Raw genomic sequence first — 17,451 nt, 5'->3', positions numbered from 1 at the left:
TAGTTTTCCTTCTGTTCTTTTATTAAAGTTGAATTTTCGGGCGAGTTTAGTGAAAGTTTCAACTTTCGCAGCTGGAATATGGCTCATTCTATTCCAGTGTAGGCCTGCACCATGCATATGGAGAGACACTGACGCACCACACCTTGAATGAGTGAGTGAGTTTCTATTAACCTGAGTCTTTTGCTTTTGCTTCACTCTTTTCGCAAACATGACACTGGTGGTTCCACTTTATTTAAGTACTGTAAAAACCACAAAATATTTAATGGTGGCTTAACCACTGAAGGATCTGTAAGGCTCGAGATAAAGCGCTCGTTTATTACTGAAACTTATATTGAGAATCTTCCTCGATAACCTCACTCGATCAGCTCTGTTGATTCAAGCCGAAAGCCACGACTGCCAACTTATGGTATATTTAGGCTTACCGAGTACTATTCATGTCTTTGTGAAATAGAGAGGATCAATTGAAGAACAAATTAGCAAGAGGAATATAATCAACTATAAATAAAAACGGGAAGATGATGTCTACCTCTTAAACTTGAAAAGCTGCAAATTTAAATTCTTACAAATTAGCTGAAAATTCAGAACAGGATATACACCTAAGAAAAACTGCCTAGCTTGCACTGGCATTGCATCTGCTGTAATATTATCCCACCCAATAAGAGGACTGGGGAACGAGTCATTGGCTGCTCAGGAACAAAGCGTAAATTGAAATAGAAGAAAAAAATACAATAGAAATGGCTAGCATACCTTATTTTTTTTAATATTAAGTTTCATTAATAGCAAGCGCCAGATACGCGGTTCCAACAAACTTTCTTCGCCATTGTGGTAAATACAGGAGGACCACAAAATATCAAAGCCTGTTTTCCTGGCAGGGTTAGCAACCCTGAAACAAAAAGCAAGCGCATACCATTGATAAAACCTAGAGAAAGCGGTTCCCACTGTTAGCCTATCCTGCGCACTCTAGCGAGTGCCGGCATTAGGCAAATTTATTCGCGCGGGAACACTGCGCCCCCTGGGAGCTTCGAAAATTGTAATTGGGCACAGATGGGCGCGCATCGCATTGGGTTCTTCGCCCTCGGGGTGCGCCGAGGTCGCCGATGCTCATTTGAATAGACAAAGGGGCTCTCGCGTCTCCAATCCGTGATTCTGTTCACCACTGCTAAGCTCCGCGCTGCGCTGCATCCAATTTGACAAATGGAACGCGTTTTATTACTGTGCCAATCAGTAGCACAATACGGCAATAGTTTTTGTAACCGCGCGTTTGTCTTCTGCTTTGTATACCTTCGGTAAGACGCTTGTATATGGAGTTTTCTACGTCTCTAATCGTCTCACTAATGAAACTTACCATAGCGACGCCAGGCAGTTAGGTGACATGAGCTTGCCTTTCAGCGTCCTTACCTTGCCTAAGGCTGCATGCAATTATCAGGAATGCGTGCTGGTGTTGCCGCTGGCGTGTGCGTCACCGCGGCTCTTTTCGGAAATGGATGGGGGAAAAAGTTACACGATGATTATGAAGTGATCAGCCTACAATTAAGCGCCGTTCTGAGTTCATTAACCGACCACAGCTTCTTCAGGTGTCATGAGCTACCAGATAACCCTGGATATCATCATCATCATCAGCCTGACTACGCCCACTGCAGGGCAAAGGCCTCTCCCATGTCGCTCCAATTAACCCTGTCCTGCGCCAGCCGCGGCCACCATATTCCCGCAAATTTCTTAATCTCATCCGCCCACCTAACTTTCTGCCGTCCCCTGCAACGTTTGCCTTCTCTTGGAATACACTCCGTTGCCCTTAAGGACCAGCGGTTATCTTGCCTTCGCTTTACATGCCCTCCCCAAGCCCACTTCTTCCTCGTGATTTCAACTAGGATATCAGTAACGCGCGTTTGTTCTCTCACCCACTCCGCCCGCTTCCGATCTCTTAACGTTACACCTATCATTTTTCTTTCCATAGCTTGCTGCGTTGTCCTTAACTTAAGCTGAACCCTCTTTGTTAGCCTCCACGTTTCTGCCCCATAGGTGAGTACCGGCAAGATACACCTGTTGTATACTTTTCTCTTGAGGGATATTGGTAACCTGCCATTCATGATCTGAGATAACCTGCCATATGCGCTCCAGCGCATTGTTATTCTTCTAGTTATTTCCCTCTACCCCTGGATATACCCGATAAATAAAGCAAACTACATGTCTTTCCTAGCCCAGAATCATTTCTCTTGAGAGAAAGAGGAACTGTTCCAAATCAAAATGTGTTGCTTCCTTCAGGATTAAACAGCAACTAGGATGATATAAACAATGTTTGTTCGCAATGCCTCACAAATCTCTAGGAACGTTGTTGTTGCTGCTTATCTCAATAAACAACGCTTGTTAGTGCTGCAAGTATCTTTTGCCATTTCTTTTCGCGGATAGCTTAGTTTCCACGTAGAAACTGCAGCTGGTAATTAAGACCGAGCTGCATACTGTCGAATAGCCGATTACTAAACTAAAACACAGTGAGCATCAACACCAAGCAAAGCTGCACCCATTGTTCCGAACACCGGGCTCCAGAGAACATTGCGCTAGTTCGGCCAGATTGTCCCCATTTTGAACAGCAAGTAAATCTGGCACTTGAGTCCAGTACAGATCAGTGGTGTCTCTTATTCGGTCATATCTTTATTTTTTATTACTGTGTAATACGTTGTAGGCCCAAATCCGCAGTAATAGTTAAGGGAATCTCAAAAAATTACAGAGGAATTTCAAACTACCATTCAAGGCGCCGTGGAGTAGCCCCTATGCATGTGCTGTTAATACCACAAATCATTAAGTTAGCACAGAACCTTCCAAGCGTGTAAACCAGTTATCAAAGCGTAGTGATAGGATGCCCACAAAGGTGGTTATAAGCAGCAAAGTAAGCTATTGCAGTCGGACCTCATCAGTGCCAACTAATTCCATGTGCCGCATATTTATGAACAGTCCTTACTCAATTCTGGGATCTGGGAGGACGCAACAAAAAAAAATAATGACATGCTTCAAGGTCTACTAAATGGCAGTGTTAAGTGAACTGCAATGACGCTAAGTTTGGCACAAATGAAATTGTGGAGTGCATTGCGTAATTTTCTCGCGCAGAACTGACCCGCATGCATGCAATATACTTGACATACATTCCTCTCAGGCGTTCGTGTGCCAGGCATTCTTGTCTAGTGCGATTAGTCAGCATTGAAAAGCTTTGAAAACCATGAGAGTGATTCTGGTATTGCTGCCCGTGCCTGTGGGTACGCGGGGGGTATTTTCTTTATCACAGAAATATGGTAGAAGATGCACTTCTGCAGCAAAAGGCGCTGTCGGCGTCTGCATAGTGCTAGCTCTCCTGTTCACTTTTCTTAAACGCGGCGCAGAGGCCAGAGGGACACAGTTTTCGGAATGCCTCTTAACCCTTTCATGCGCCATTTTTCGTTTTGACTGAAATCAATTATTTTTTCACCTAAGCATTATATTCAGGCCTCAAGAAAGAGAAGTTGTTGGTTTTCGAAAGTGAAAGACCAGCAGGTAAGTTTTCACAATGATTTGGAGAATTGCAAACAAAGTGTCAGATTTGTTAGAAATAGTAACATAGAAATTTTCTAAGGGTCAGGTAAACACCCTAGGGATCGTGGAATCACTTTGGGTTTTGAAGATTGACATTACTATCAAAATTGAGTAAACTGTCAATGTTTTCACTCGCGGCAAAATCTGTCTGCACAAAAACAGTGGACAAAGTGCTACTTAGCTTACTCTTATGGGAAATATTACTGCAGTCGCTATATGGTATAAAAAAGCAACTTATCTGCAACAAGAAGGCTGCTCAATTTGACTTAAATAATGAAACTACTGTTAAGTGCTCCAGTTTCTCAGAAAAAGCTATAAGTTTGCCGCTTGCGCAATTGTGTACAAAGCGCCTGTAAGGGTTAACACGACAGGAGGATTCGGCGGGCACGAAGATGAGCTGAAGGGCTCTGGTGTTGCGCAGACTGGACTACAAAGAACGCTGCGCATGTTTTTCTTTAGAGGTATATAGGAACCCAGTTTATTTTACTGAAACTTCCTTTTCCGGGAGCCAGCGCTGTCTTTACATCGCTGTGCAAGGCACCAGGTGTCTAGCGAGAGTAGAATTCTTCACCACACCACGGTAGCCTTATCACGTGGAATTGTTGTCGGTGTCATTTTACCACGTTTTGGATACTTTGTCTTTAGGATTTGCGGACTAGTTTGTGTAGTATACCGCGGTGTGCTTATGAAAATATTTCAAGCGTTGAAAGACAACAACCTAGTAATTCGGACACTACTTTTCACTCCCTAATACGATACATATGAAATACGTCTTTCGTAATCTAAGTTCTAAGGCAATGGATTGACCTTGTTGTCGCCAGTTTATTCTGCTTTGAGCTGCCTTAACACCGTATCACAAAAACACATCAATTGTTATCTTCAAATTGTTATCTAATTCTGACTTACATGATTCAGTGTCCAGCTGTTGCTTCTTTTTTTAAGGTCTTTATCTTTCCTATGTTTTCTTTGGATGCGATATCTTTTTGTCCCTCTTTCTCCTCTTCCGCTTAACATCGTCTTCTGTGAGACATTTTATTTACTTGCGTAGCGTGCTTTGCTCAGGAATACTACGTTGGAGGGAAATTGGTGTTACGAATCACGTGAAGCAAATAACTAGTCAATATGTGGTTGCTAAACTCCAAAATTCTAAACTAATCATTCACCAAGAAATAAAGACAAAATGAAAAAAATCGTATGAACAGAACACACCTTACAATTTATTAGAGTAAATAGCTTTTTCAGGAACATGTAATGTCTGCCTCGATAGCTCAGCGTCTTTTGTGTTCGTGTGCCGATCCCAACTTCGCAGGATCGAATCGTGAACAAAGAGGCCGCCTTTCGGACGGAAGCGATATGCAAATAAACCCAGGTGATGGCCATATGTCACCATCATCATCAGCCTGACTACGCCCACTGCAGGGGTACCAGTTGATTTTCCTCGAGGAACGCTGAGGATAAGGCCCACGCTCCCGCGAGGAAGGGACGCTCTTGAAGGCTTGTTGAAGGACCATACAAACGTTTATATGTACATTATTTACAGATGTAAGAAAAGCGCCGAGGCAGGTCTGAACAACAGTAGGAAAGCACATGTACAGATCCCACATATCGCACACCACTCCATGACGACTCCACCAGGAGTCCACCACGAGTCCAAGTCCACGTGTACACGCGTCCGCTCCACGTCTTTAAATCAACAATGCCAATGAAACTCTCTTAATAAGCTTTACTCGGTTTTCTTCACTCCCACATGGCAAACCCATCTTTCGACATGAGACAGGCGAATAATCTTCTCCCAGTACTTAGATGGAACTGGTTGTAGTAAATTTCTTTACTGTCTTTATATAGACGATACCAAAAGCCCGAACGGTGTTGGAAGTTTATATGGGTGTTAGCACTTCCATTTTTTAAAAACCAACTAGTCCGGCAACCTCTTCTGAAATCCCTCTCTAATTAACCTTTCCATCTGCCACCTGCGGCCAGCTTACACCTGCAAACTGCTTAACCTCATCCATCCACCCGACTTTCTGCCGCCCCTTGCTAGGCTTGCCTTCTCTTCGAATCCAATCCGTTACCCTTAACGACCATCGGTTATCCTCCCTTCTCATTACATGCCCTGCCCAAGCCCATTTCTTCCTCTTGATTTAGACTACTTTGGCATTAACCCGCGTTTCTTCTCTTATACACCCTGCCCTCTTCCTGTCCACTAACGTTACGAATATCATTTTCCTTTCCATAGCTTGCTGCGTTTCCTTAACTTCAGTTGAACCCCTTTATTTAGCCTCCACGTTTCTGCACTTTAGGTGAGTAAAGCTCATATGGGGCTGTTATACACTTTTCCCTTGAGGGATATCAGCGAATAACCATTGATTATCTCAGGAAGCCTGCCAAATGCGCACCACTCCATCCTTCTCTTCTAGTTATCTCACTCTCGGGATAAGGTTCAGCGGTAACTACTTGCCCTACGTGGACGTACTTCCTTACCACTTCCAGCCCCTCGCTACCAATTGTGAACTGATATTACCTTCCGAAACTGTTAAACAATAATTAGGTTTTCTGAATATTTTTGACCGACCGTTGTCCTCTGCCTGCCTAAGTCATTGATCGCATTTTGCAATTCATCTCCTGAGTGATTTAAGGTAATGAATGTCACCAGCGAATCGCACATTACTCATCCTCATAGGTAGATTCGCTTGTGGAGGTTCAATCCACATAAGCCATAAACCAGCTATGGTATTCTCCATTAACTCTTATCCTCAACTTTTCTCAACCCAGGCCTCTCAACACCTACTGTTAACAGGCGGTAAATAGCATTAGTTAGATTGTGTCTGCCTTTCTGATAATGTTTAGAACTTTAATTTTGTTGCTATCCTTACGGGGGACTATGGTAGCTGTGCAGCCTTTATAGGTATCCAAGTATTTTTACATAAGGTTCACCTACATTCTGATTTGGACATTCCTCCATGACTGCTGCAGTTTTGACTGAGTAAAATGCTTCCTCGTAACCCATGAAGGCCTTAACTGTGGTTGGTAATATTCTCAAATGTCTCTATCAACTGATTTATATCATGAATATGGTCTATTGTTCAGTAGCTGTTACGAAAATTTGCATGATCACTTGGTTGATTGAAGTCTAAGGTTGTCTGACTCTATTAGCGATTGCCTTAAATACCTTGAAGGCAATGGGGAGGGAGCTAATCGGTCGTTTTTTTTTTTTGACGACCTTGACCTCACCTTTCTTCTAGATGACGTCACCGTTCTTCTCAGCTTCTGGCATGCTCTAGGTCAAAGCATTCCGTATACAGGGTGGGCGCCGTTTCTTGCACAATCTCCTCACTGTCCTTCGGCAGATCTCCTGCTACCTGAACCTCGCCTGCTGATTTACCCCTTTGCATTTATCCTAAGGCTTTCTTTACCGGCGGGATGCGGAATTGCTGTGCGCTGCGGCCTCTCATTAATGGCGTGAAAAATTTGTGCAGAACTGTTCGGCTACTGTGTCCTATCAATATCATTATTGACATTGCCATATTTGTCTCTTCATGCATGCACCTGATTTTTGCCTATTGCTAAATTCCTCTTGCCGATTTTAGCTACCTTCGTTCTGTATAGGCTGCTCGGTTTTCGCTATGTTTTTATAGCCTGCTCGGTTTTCTCCAGATTAAATTTCCTTTTTTTGATTACCTTGCGCTTGTTGATTAGGTTTGATAGAACTGGTGTTTCTATTCTGCGTGTTGGGTAACATGTTTTCATACTTCGGCGTTTTTATTAAGATGTTTCGTCTCCTATAGACCTTGCCGGTGTCCTGTCGCATCATCCTACCTCCTACTATTACTGCGCACTCCGTATTGATAGCTTTCAGGTTGTCGTTCATTGCTTGAACATTAAGATCGCCCTCCTCAGTTAAAGCTGAATATCGGTACCGCAACGAGATCCTGAATTCCTCTACTTCTCCTCTTACCGCTAACTCTTAAATGGACTTTCTTGAGCTTCAGTAGTTTCTTCCATTCCCTCTTTATGTGTAGGCTAATTCGAAACCATACCATCCTGTGGTCGCTACATGGCGCCTTTCTGAGGACCTCCACATCCCGCACGATGTCAATGAGAGCGCATAGTATGAAGTCTATTTAATTTTCAGTCTCACCGTTGGGGCTCTTCCACATTCACTTCCTGTTCCCTCGTTTGCAGGTAGAAGGTATTCATGATCCGTAAATTATTTCTTTCTGCGAACTCTTCTAATAACTCCCCCCTGCCATTCATAGAGCCTATTCCTAGTCGTCCTGTGCCTGGTCTGCAGCCTGCTTCTTGCCTGTCTTGGCAATGAAGTGCTGCACAACCGCTGGTTGCTGAATTAATCTGCAGTACTGCTACTGCGTCCCTCATTACCAAAGTGTCATTTTGGGACGGGAAATATCACATATCGCATCACATCGCATAATAAAACTACGTAGATGTCATGTTATGTCATGTATGCGAACAAGTACTATAACTACTACTGAAAGAGATAGCATCAAATTTAGAATGATAATTCCACATACTCTCGGCGTAACTAAGTTTTTGTGTCTGAAAGATTCGGTTGTAATATCATTTTAACTAACAAAGAGAAAGTGAAGGAAGTGCTTTAAAAGCTTTTGTCCATAAATCTGTCGTGTAGGTTTCGCAGATCCAAGAGCTATGCACATGTAATTTTTGTTAATAAATTTCAAACTTTAGCTTTTATCACTTTAGCTTTATCACCTCACATCTTCTAGTTTACCACATTTATGGTCTTCTCTTTTGTGAAGCTGTGCTTGTTTACGCAGAATACTAGATTTGGCCGAGTTCCAGATAAGAGCAAAGCATGGTAAATCAACCGGCCATGTTATGAATGGCTTCAAGGATTACGATTACTCACGGTCAGCCCCCGTCGTAACAAGCTTCGGAGTCTCCAAAATCATTTTCTGTACTCCGATAAACTGTTGTATTGTGCTGGGTTTAATGGCGCATAAGCGGCGAAGGCTATCATGCGCCAAGCTGAGGGTGTAGAAAATTGTTTTATATAGGATGTTATGCAAAAGTGTAAATCAACGGTGTTGTAATGGGTCTGAGAAGTTATTTCGTGCAACCTAGTAAAAATTTCAGACAAGATTTTAGAATTGACTTATGGATCCAATAAACTGTTCACTATCGAAACAAGCTGTAGACGCTATACGAGCCCATATTTGTGATACACAATTTTGTTATGTCCGGCGACAATTTTCTTTCCTCTTTAAAGTAAGCATTTCTAATCTAGGCCTTCGAACTTTCGCACAATTTGCGTTTTAGTTCCTTAGATCTTTCAAGATAGGACCATTTACGAATCAAAAGTTACAATTCTTAACAAAGAAATCCACATAGACGGGAGACTTTACGAACAGTTCCTGTGTCTTTCTCTGCTAAAGTGGTATTAAAAGTAAGAGCAGCGTCACAAGGCTCGTTTTTTATGCGTGAATAGCAAACACAGGCAGCGGTCGACAGGCTGCAGGAGGGAAATGCAGCGTATCCTAGAGCAAGATCGATTGCTGGACGCATCTGTCACCGACATTGTCGTCAGGCCTCCGCCTTCTGCGGCGGCATTTCTTCGTTGGAGATGTTTTTCTTACGCCTAGCTTCTCGAAACTAATTTCTGCATTACTGGAAGGCCATTTTTTTTTGTGTTCATGCAAAGAAGAGGAAAGTAAAAACGTGTATTCAAGCAAAATATATGTGCGTTTTTGCACGTGTTGAATGACCTGTCTTGCGTAGTGTGTTTTATGCAGTCGTCCGAAAAACAAGACATCTATAGTAGCGCTTTCAAAATGTTTTGATTTTACTTAATCCTGTATCTTCAGTGTTTCTCTCTCGACTTGACATTGGAAATTTCTCGCATCTGGCTAACTTAGTTGTTACCTTCACTCAAGTGAAAATTTGAAGGCTTGACAAAAGCATCGTCAACAGCGGTCATTCTTTCGTCGTTCTTTGACGTGTGCAAGATAGCTTCGTCATTATATGTATAGCACTGCCTAAATAGAAACTTACTACCGGAAGAATCACATTTATTTTAATAAGCCACTCACTGTAGCAAGCTGTCATTAAGAAATGATGTGGGCTAGTGTTGATTCCGGATATCTGGACTATCGTTGTCTTTTGGGGCGTGGTCGTTTGCTTAACTTATAGCTTCTTCCTAAATTTGCTCGTCACCGCGGTGTACACTTGCACACAAGGCTAAAAAAAGGGTAATTAATGAGTAAGGCGGGGTTAAAAAAGAGGAATTTGGCTCGCCATAAATGCGGCTGGGTTTATTTTTAAGCCATGTGTTGCGTAGCGGTTGTGTCCAGTGTAAACCAGAGATACGTCACCATTGTATACAGAAATTTGCTCACTCAAAGTTACGATGGGGCGTATAGAGAAACGACCCGTAATGCATGCTATTGAGTCGCCAACGTTAGCACTTGCAATGAGAAGTGTCTAATGCTGGCTACAGAGCAGTGTTCAGAGCAGAGCAGAGCAGTGTTCGTGGAAATGCAGCCAGCGGCAGCCACAGAGAGGCGGAGGTGATAAATTTATAAGATAGCTATGCAAGGCGTTCTTAGCCGGCACCTTCGCTAATCCGATGTTGGCTTTTAAATAAAAAGATTGGTTAGTTTATTGGGTTTAACGTCCCAAAGCGACTAAGGCTATGAGAGACGCCGTAGTGGAGGGCTCCGGAAATTTCGACCACCTGGGGTTCTTTAACGTGCACTGACATCGCACAGTACACGGGCCTCGAATTTCTCCTCCAAAGAAATTCAGCCGCCGCGGCCGGGATCGAACCCGCGTCTTTCGGGCCAGCAGCCGAGCACCATAGCCACTGAGCCACCGCGGCGGCTTTTTAAATAAAAAGAGGCTTGCGAACTGAACACACAATAGCACCCGAGCGCAACCCTACTTCCGCCAGCGTTGTGTTCAGGTTAGACATTTGCAAACTAAAATTTGGTCTTCCGAAGAAATATAACCACTGAATGGCAGACAAAGGTCAAAGGAATGTTTAACATGCACAATTAGTTAATGTCGTCACCAACAAACAATCGGTCAACAATGCCTCAAGGATGTACTTTTGAAAGTGATGTTTTTTTTTCCTTGAGTACTAGTGCTTCCTTTAAATGACAATATTTAATCGCAGTAGCGACGCCGTATATGGGAGGTTCTCTGCAGCCTTGAATTGCTATCCGTGCTGCATCCGTCCGCGCAAGATTCGTACGAAAACGCCAGATACTGTCTGCTAGAACACAGTGAGTTTCCTTGGAGGTGAAAACGGCCTTTTCTAAGACCAAGCACTGATAGCGAAAGTGTTACTGCGCCTGTGTTGATGACAATATCCGGCCTGAAGACAATGTCAGACAGGCTAACCTTGACTGCATGAACACACGGGGGAAATTTTCCTTAACCCCTACTCCATTCTCGCCTGGGTGGTGCATTGCAGCGAATGAAAGCCGAATTTTTAGGTTGCCACAACAATGACAATAACGCACACCTCGACAATAGCGACACCTGCTAAGGTGTTTTTCGTCAATGTAACCACCACTCTCATCAACCCCATAGATGGCTTTGTCATCTGGTTCGGAGAAGGCCCCCTACTTGGCAGTCCCAAAATAGAACACATGCCCGCTCGAGCTGGACTCATGCACTTCGACATATGAGCGTATGAGATGGAGCACTGTTAGCATGGGAAAATACAGAGCCCACAGCAGAATGACCAGCTCAGGAGAGAGCAGCTGTTTCCTTAACTCTGCTTTATGGATCAAGCTGAACTTCGAGTAGCTGCATTTAGTTTTTCTGAAAGCGATGGAGCTCAGACCAAAAACTTTGCTTTTAGCATTAAGGCGCTGAAAAAACGGCTTTATAATGTAGGCGCTTTTAAACAAAGTGTTCTTTCAATAAAAGTGCTCTTTTCATTTAAGAAACGAGCATAAGGACATATGTTTAAACAACTTCACGATATTCTCGGCACCATTCCAACTGCATCTCAAGATGCAACGGCAATTGTAGCCCACTTTCACGTCCCCCTCCGAACGTACTGCCAGCACACCAGAATATCATAACTTCAGAAAGAATATTTAAAGAGTGCGCACTTCCTGAACTATCGTTTATTTTTCTTTAACATGCGAAAAACAAAGTTAGTGATTAAGATTCACTGCGGCGACAACATAAGCGCCATATTCTCTTGGGAAGCACAGCACTCAATCATTTGGAGTAATTGTTTCGTAGCGTGCAACAATCTGCATACCAACAGGTACACATTCAGGCAAGACCACTGCACGGCTGTCCCAAACTATTAACGTCAATTTTGAATGAAGTATCAGACCATGGCGGTGAAGTAATCAGGTTCACAAGGACCAGGGCTCTGAGGATGCGTGGTCACCCCGGTAAAACCGGAACATTCGGTTAGCGACCCAATAAGCATGTGTTATGGCTCCCGAGCATATTTCGAAAGCACTAATACGCTTGTGAAAGCTTTATTTCGGTCCCATGTGGGAAAGTTGCATGGCTCGCACGCTGTGTATAGTCGATGAAATCGTTTTTATGTTGTTCTCGACAATTAAGCATACTTCAAGTTTTTATTACACTACGGCCTTAACGTAGCTTGCACTAGATTTTTTTACCTTAGTTTTCAATCCATAAGTAAATTCGATATCAAAGGGGAGAGCACTAACTTCTTAGCCCATAAAAGGGGAAAAAATAATTACTGTGTACAACAAGAAGAAATCAAGTATGACCAAATCTTTCCTGAAGGCGCGGACACACCCACAGGTTCATTAAGAGAAGTATCATGCCTAGCCGTACCACGGCATCACGCAACGCTGGCCATGGAGGTACGCGAGAAGGAACGGTGCCCAGAAGAGCTCAGAGCGATAGATCCAGCTCCAGTCAATTAGCAGCGACTTACTTACGCTGACGATTCCGCTAAAGCCATCCGCTCGATCGACCAGAAAGGCTCCGAGACACTTCCTGGCACACGTGGTGACGACGTGCCTCTTTTTTTTTTCTTCACAAGCAAGCATTCTCACACAAGGCCACGGTGTAAGAATATATTTAGGTGTTGACACTGCGCTCGGCGGCGCGACCAGGACTTGTTCGCCGCTCCCTGCGCTTCTCTCGAACGCTGACAGATGGCGCTACGCACCCGGGGCCCCTAGTCGCCGAGCTTCGGCAGCCGTAATGCAGATGCCACGGGATCTTTCGGTGCCGCTGCGTGTACGCGTGCTTTGTGAAGTGCGGCAAGACAACGAAGGATTGAAACTGCTGTCTACACCAAATAATTTTGGGCTACTTCGTGTTTTTCTTGCTGAGACTGTATGAATGGGCGGAACAGCAGCGAGGACGCAGCCCTGTGCTGCTTCCGAGCTCGTTATCGAAATGCGTTCATAGCAAATTTTTTTTTCGTTCATCCGCACGACTGCTGTGAGCATAGTTAACTACACTGCCTCTTAAATATAAAAGGTCGGACTCAACGCGCCCACATTTGGCCTGAAGAACCTACGCGTGCATTCAAACATAGCTTGAGCAGTGTATTGCGCCAATGCTGCGAGATGACCGCCGTGTTGAGAACATGGTTAACTTCGGCCACCTGGAGTTCTTTAATTTGCACAGAAACCTCAAGGACGTTTCCGCATTTCGCCTGCATCAGAAATACTTACTCCGCAGCCGCGAATAGAACCCGCGCTCTTGTGCTGTATTGCAGAACGCCACTGCCGCTATACACGCGAACGCCGGGACCAAAACAAAAATCCAAGTGTCCATTTCCGGCTTTTTAATAGCAAGTGCAGTCCACAATTAGGTACGCGAAACGCAAATAGTTACTGGAAATGCCACTGGCGTTGTTTCTGCCAATCTTATCCCTCAGGTCGGCACCGACGATGCTGAGTGGTTGTCTCTAGCACTAGGCCCGAGAACGTAGGTGTAATGCCGGCTGCGGTGGCCGCGAAACAACGCAAAAGGTGCCCGTGTGCTGTGTGATGTGAAGAATCCTATGTGGTCTAAGTTTGGAGCCCTCCATTGCGGCATCTATTAATGCCCATATGCCCCTTCGGGACATTAACAGCACAATTTGCTTTTTTTTTTGCTCAAATGCGGCCTGAATAGCCATTCTGTTGAACAAACAAATTTATTACTACAAGTAGCCTCTCTGAGAGATGTGATTTCCTGTAGTCACTAGGTTACGCACAAAACACAGTGAATCACAACCTACTGGGCTACTTTCGTGTAATCAAGAGCCAAGACCGTGACTGCAATTGTGATGATCACTGCATTCGTTTATTTGGACGATACACTGAGCGAATCATCCTCTATCATCTAGGATGAGCACAGCTTGGCCTGTTTCTTTTTTTCTTGACACTGCTTTGTCATGACTGCATTGGTGTGCTTACAATGCTGCCTCATACGCATGCTGACGTAATAGTGGAGAGCTGTGCGAGTACTTCTTCCTTGTGATCAGCACATGGGAATGTCATCGTGTATGTATCTATTACTGCGTCTATGGTGTCCCAGTACACCATGTGGCAGTCTGCATATTCAACAAAAAACCGCTCCGTATGCTTTAGAAGGTCAAATATGTTGACGTTAGGGTGGGTAAGACCCCCTCTGGTCTTCACATTTGTTAGAGCTGCTTCAGCAAAAGAATTATTTTTTACGCTGAAGGCTGACAAGCAAGCAGCGCAGCTGGTAACTCTTCGCATCTTTCTGCACAAAAAACCGGTGACATAATAAAGTATGCAGTCTGTAATTTGCCCTCCGTCTGATTTGTGTTTCCGAACGATATTTTCACATTCCCAGTCTTCTACTGAAACTAGATCGTCTAGCTTTTCTTTAATTTGATTGATGAATCCTGGGCATGATGCCACTTTGTCGTCTGTTCTAATGAGGGCCCTGAAATATGACGCATCCAGCAATGGTTCCTCACCCTCAACGACTTTGCAATTGCCATACTTCGGAGGTATAAGGATAGTGTAGATCGACAGCGTCTGGTAAAGCTGCATAAAGGTGGGCATCGAAGGGTGATCATTCTGGCTTCCTGCCAACCGTATTTTGCCAAAGAACCGCTCGATAGGATCTTGGTTCATTTTGTTGGTTAGGACATATTTGAAGTTGTGGCAATCAAGCAGCACCTCACAAAGATCCAAAGTGGACTTCAATGTGACTCGAAGTCCCTCGCAAATGCTCTTTGTCAAGAACATGTCTTTTATAATGTTGCCACTTTCCAGTTCTCTTTCCCAGCTGTCCAGCCAGTCAATTCCATGCTTGAGAATTTCGAGGTCTCGGCTGTTCGTTGTGATCCCTTCTGCTGGAAATTGTCTGTTCAGTGCATCAAACAAATTGTTTAAAAACAACGTGAATTCTTGAGTTTTCTCGCTGCCTATGAGTTTGCGGATACCTTGTTCCCGATAAAACTGAATACCCGCCGCCATGGAGCGGCTAAAGACTTGGGTGGTTAACTTCACATGCATCTTCTCACAGTTACTCGGGTATATGTGAGAGTGCGTTATTTTCGGGCAGACTTTTAGGCCCCCCGCGTTGGCAACGTCTTCCATGTAGACTTCAGCATAGTACTCCCACTTGATCCACTGTCCTTCGTTTTTCAAGTATCGCTGCTGCTTAAGTCTATTTCTCACACACTTAAACAAGTGTGGAGTGTCAGAAAACGCAAAAACTTTTCTTTCAGGCTCAACTGGGTGCGTGAACGAGTTGCAGCTCTCCTTGAGGCTTCCATTAACACCTAGAATGTTCCACATGCTCCTGTTTGTTGACGCGCCATCACAGACAAACCCATGAATCTTTGCACCGGCTTCTTCGAGCATCACAATAGCTTGGAGAAGCAACTGAGCGAGAATGGAGCCTTTGGTTGCATTTTTTGCTGCGAACACCCCTATAGGTTGAGCGTAGCTATCGCCAAAAGGACAGAACATGAAAACGAGGGCGTGATCAGCGAGCTCATCAGCGTTTCCAGCGTCTGTTGCCAGCCCTACATATGTCATTGTGCGAGAATTGACACGTTTACTTTTTCTAACCTGCATTTCATCGAACATAATAATCCCATGTCGCTTGAAGTCGTCCATTTTTTTATTTTCCTTTTCAGAGCAGAAAAGAACTTGCTGTCAAATCCCTACTTAAATCCCACCATAGAGACATACCGGCGTATTGTTCGGACTGACGGCAATGCGAGCACTTCGTTTTCCATCAGGAACCTGTAGGCTGCTGGTGACCTGATATGAAGGAGCAAGCAAAGCAGGACCCAGCTGTCCGAGTATCGTCGTCCCTTCTTAGAACCAGTCTTGCCAGCAGCCACACATTCCTTTAACACAAGCTGCTGTGCCTCAGTAAGGTTCGCATCACGAGAAATGCGGTCAAGTGTTTCATCACTTAATTGTTTAAGCTTGGCTTTGCATTTGCTCAGTTCCGCCTCAAGCTTTTTTTTTCCTTTTAGAAGTCGCACTTTGGACCTGTAGCAGGAAATTCTTGCCTTCCGCAAAAGGTCAATGCGGGCTTTTTTGGAAGGGCTGCTTAAACGACGAATGTGCTTCATTTCTCCTCTCTTCTTCATACGGGAGTAATGTATCCGGAGTGTGTCTTTCAATCTTTCGCAACGGTCGCAACTTGCTTGTTCAGAAAATAACATGCAGTTTCTGTGCCGCCACACGCCACATGCGTCGATATATGCACACTCGGGTTGGATGTTGTGGTACATCTCGCCACCGGTGCCACCAGCGCATACGTGCAGGTTGTGAAACTTGTGAATCACACTCTCCAAGTCGCTTAGGCCGCAAGGAACAACATCGCCGCTTATGGCGTTGACAGTTATAGGGTGACCATAAATGAAGGCACGCAGTGACAGCATTCCGCTGGATGAAACTGTAGCATCTAATGACTTCCTCAGGAAAGGTGCCTGGTCGCGTTTCTTCGCCAAAGCCACTTCCGTGAAGACTACAGCCTCCACACCAAAGCTATCAACAACTTGTGTTGCCCACGAGGTTCCTGGAAGTTGAATGCTGGATACATAACTCGAGAGACAAGAAAATGTGAGCGGTTCCTTTTCATCTTGGCCGCTGACAGACACTCCCTCGTGACTTTCCTCGACTAATCCGAGGCTGCTGCATGCTGCCAATGGTGCTTCAGTCTGGACGTGACACAATCCATCTGGACCACCCTGATGTGGACTCGTGCGGTTGTCCTGACGAAAAATGAGAGAAATTATATCAGTGGAAATGGATTTAAGGTATTGTTATAAAACATATGCTACTATCAAAAGCAGCCAAACCCAAAGCTACAGGCAGAAGTTTCGCGGACTGCTTCAAAAGCTAAGGGCTTAATCATGCTGTATGTTAACAACAGCTAAATTATTTAATGTCCTGGGCTGGGCAGTTACTATTAACCTGTATTGCAAGCAACTGTATCTCGTTATCCAGGGGCACCTATAGGTATCTATGGCATGCCGGGAGGACCGATACGGTTAGCAGAAAGTTATGTACAGGGAACACTAAGCACCTAGAATATTAAGTACCCGGAGCAGTGCAGAAGAGAACAAACCTTAACGTCATGAACGCCAAGGAAGACGGAGGTGGCACTTGAGGAGGTGCCTCCAAGTTCCATGGTGGGAAAAGGGCACGTTCCTTGATCACTCCACTCACATGTCTGCAGTTTCTTCTGAGGGCTCGATGATGGATCGGTGCCTTTTTGTTTTTCACAGACCGTCCCAACGGGCAGTGCGACAGCGGCGGGAGCGGGCCGCTTGCTTGACTGATCGCCACACGTGGCCGTAGACTCGTTTTCTAGGAGGCTTTCTTGACCTTGTCGGTTTTGTCAGATATTTCGGACACCCGGGAAAAATACTGCTCACATCATTCGCCGACAGCACCGGGATCTTCT

This window comes from Amblyomma mixtum, chromosome 1 (genome assembly GCF_055824585.1).
Source record: "Amblyomma mixtum isolate Tamu chromosome 1, ASM5582458v1, whole genome shotgun sequence".
In the NCBI taxonomy this organism is placed as follows: Eukaryota; Metazoa; Arthropoda; class Arachnida; order Ixodida; family Ixodidae; genus Amblyomma; species Amblyomma mixtum.
The sequence above is the reverse complement of the archived record's forward strand: the minus strand, read 5'-3'. Positions refer to the sequence as shown.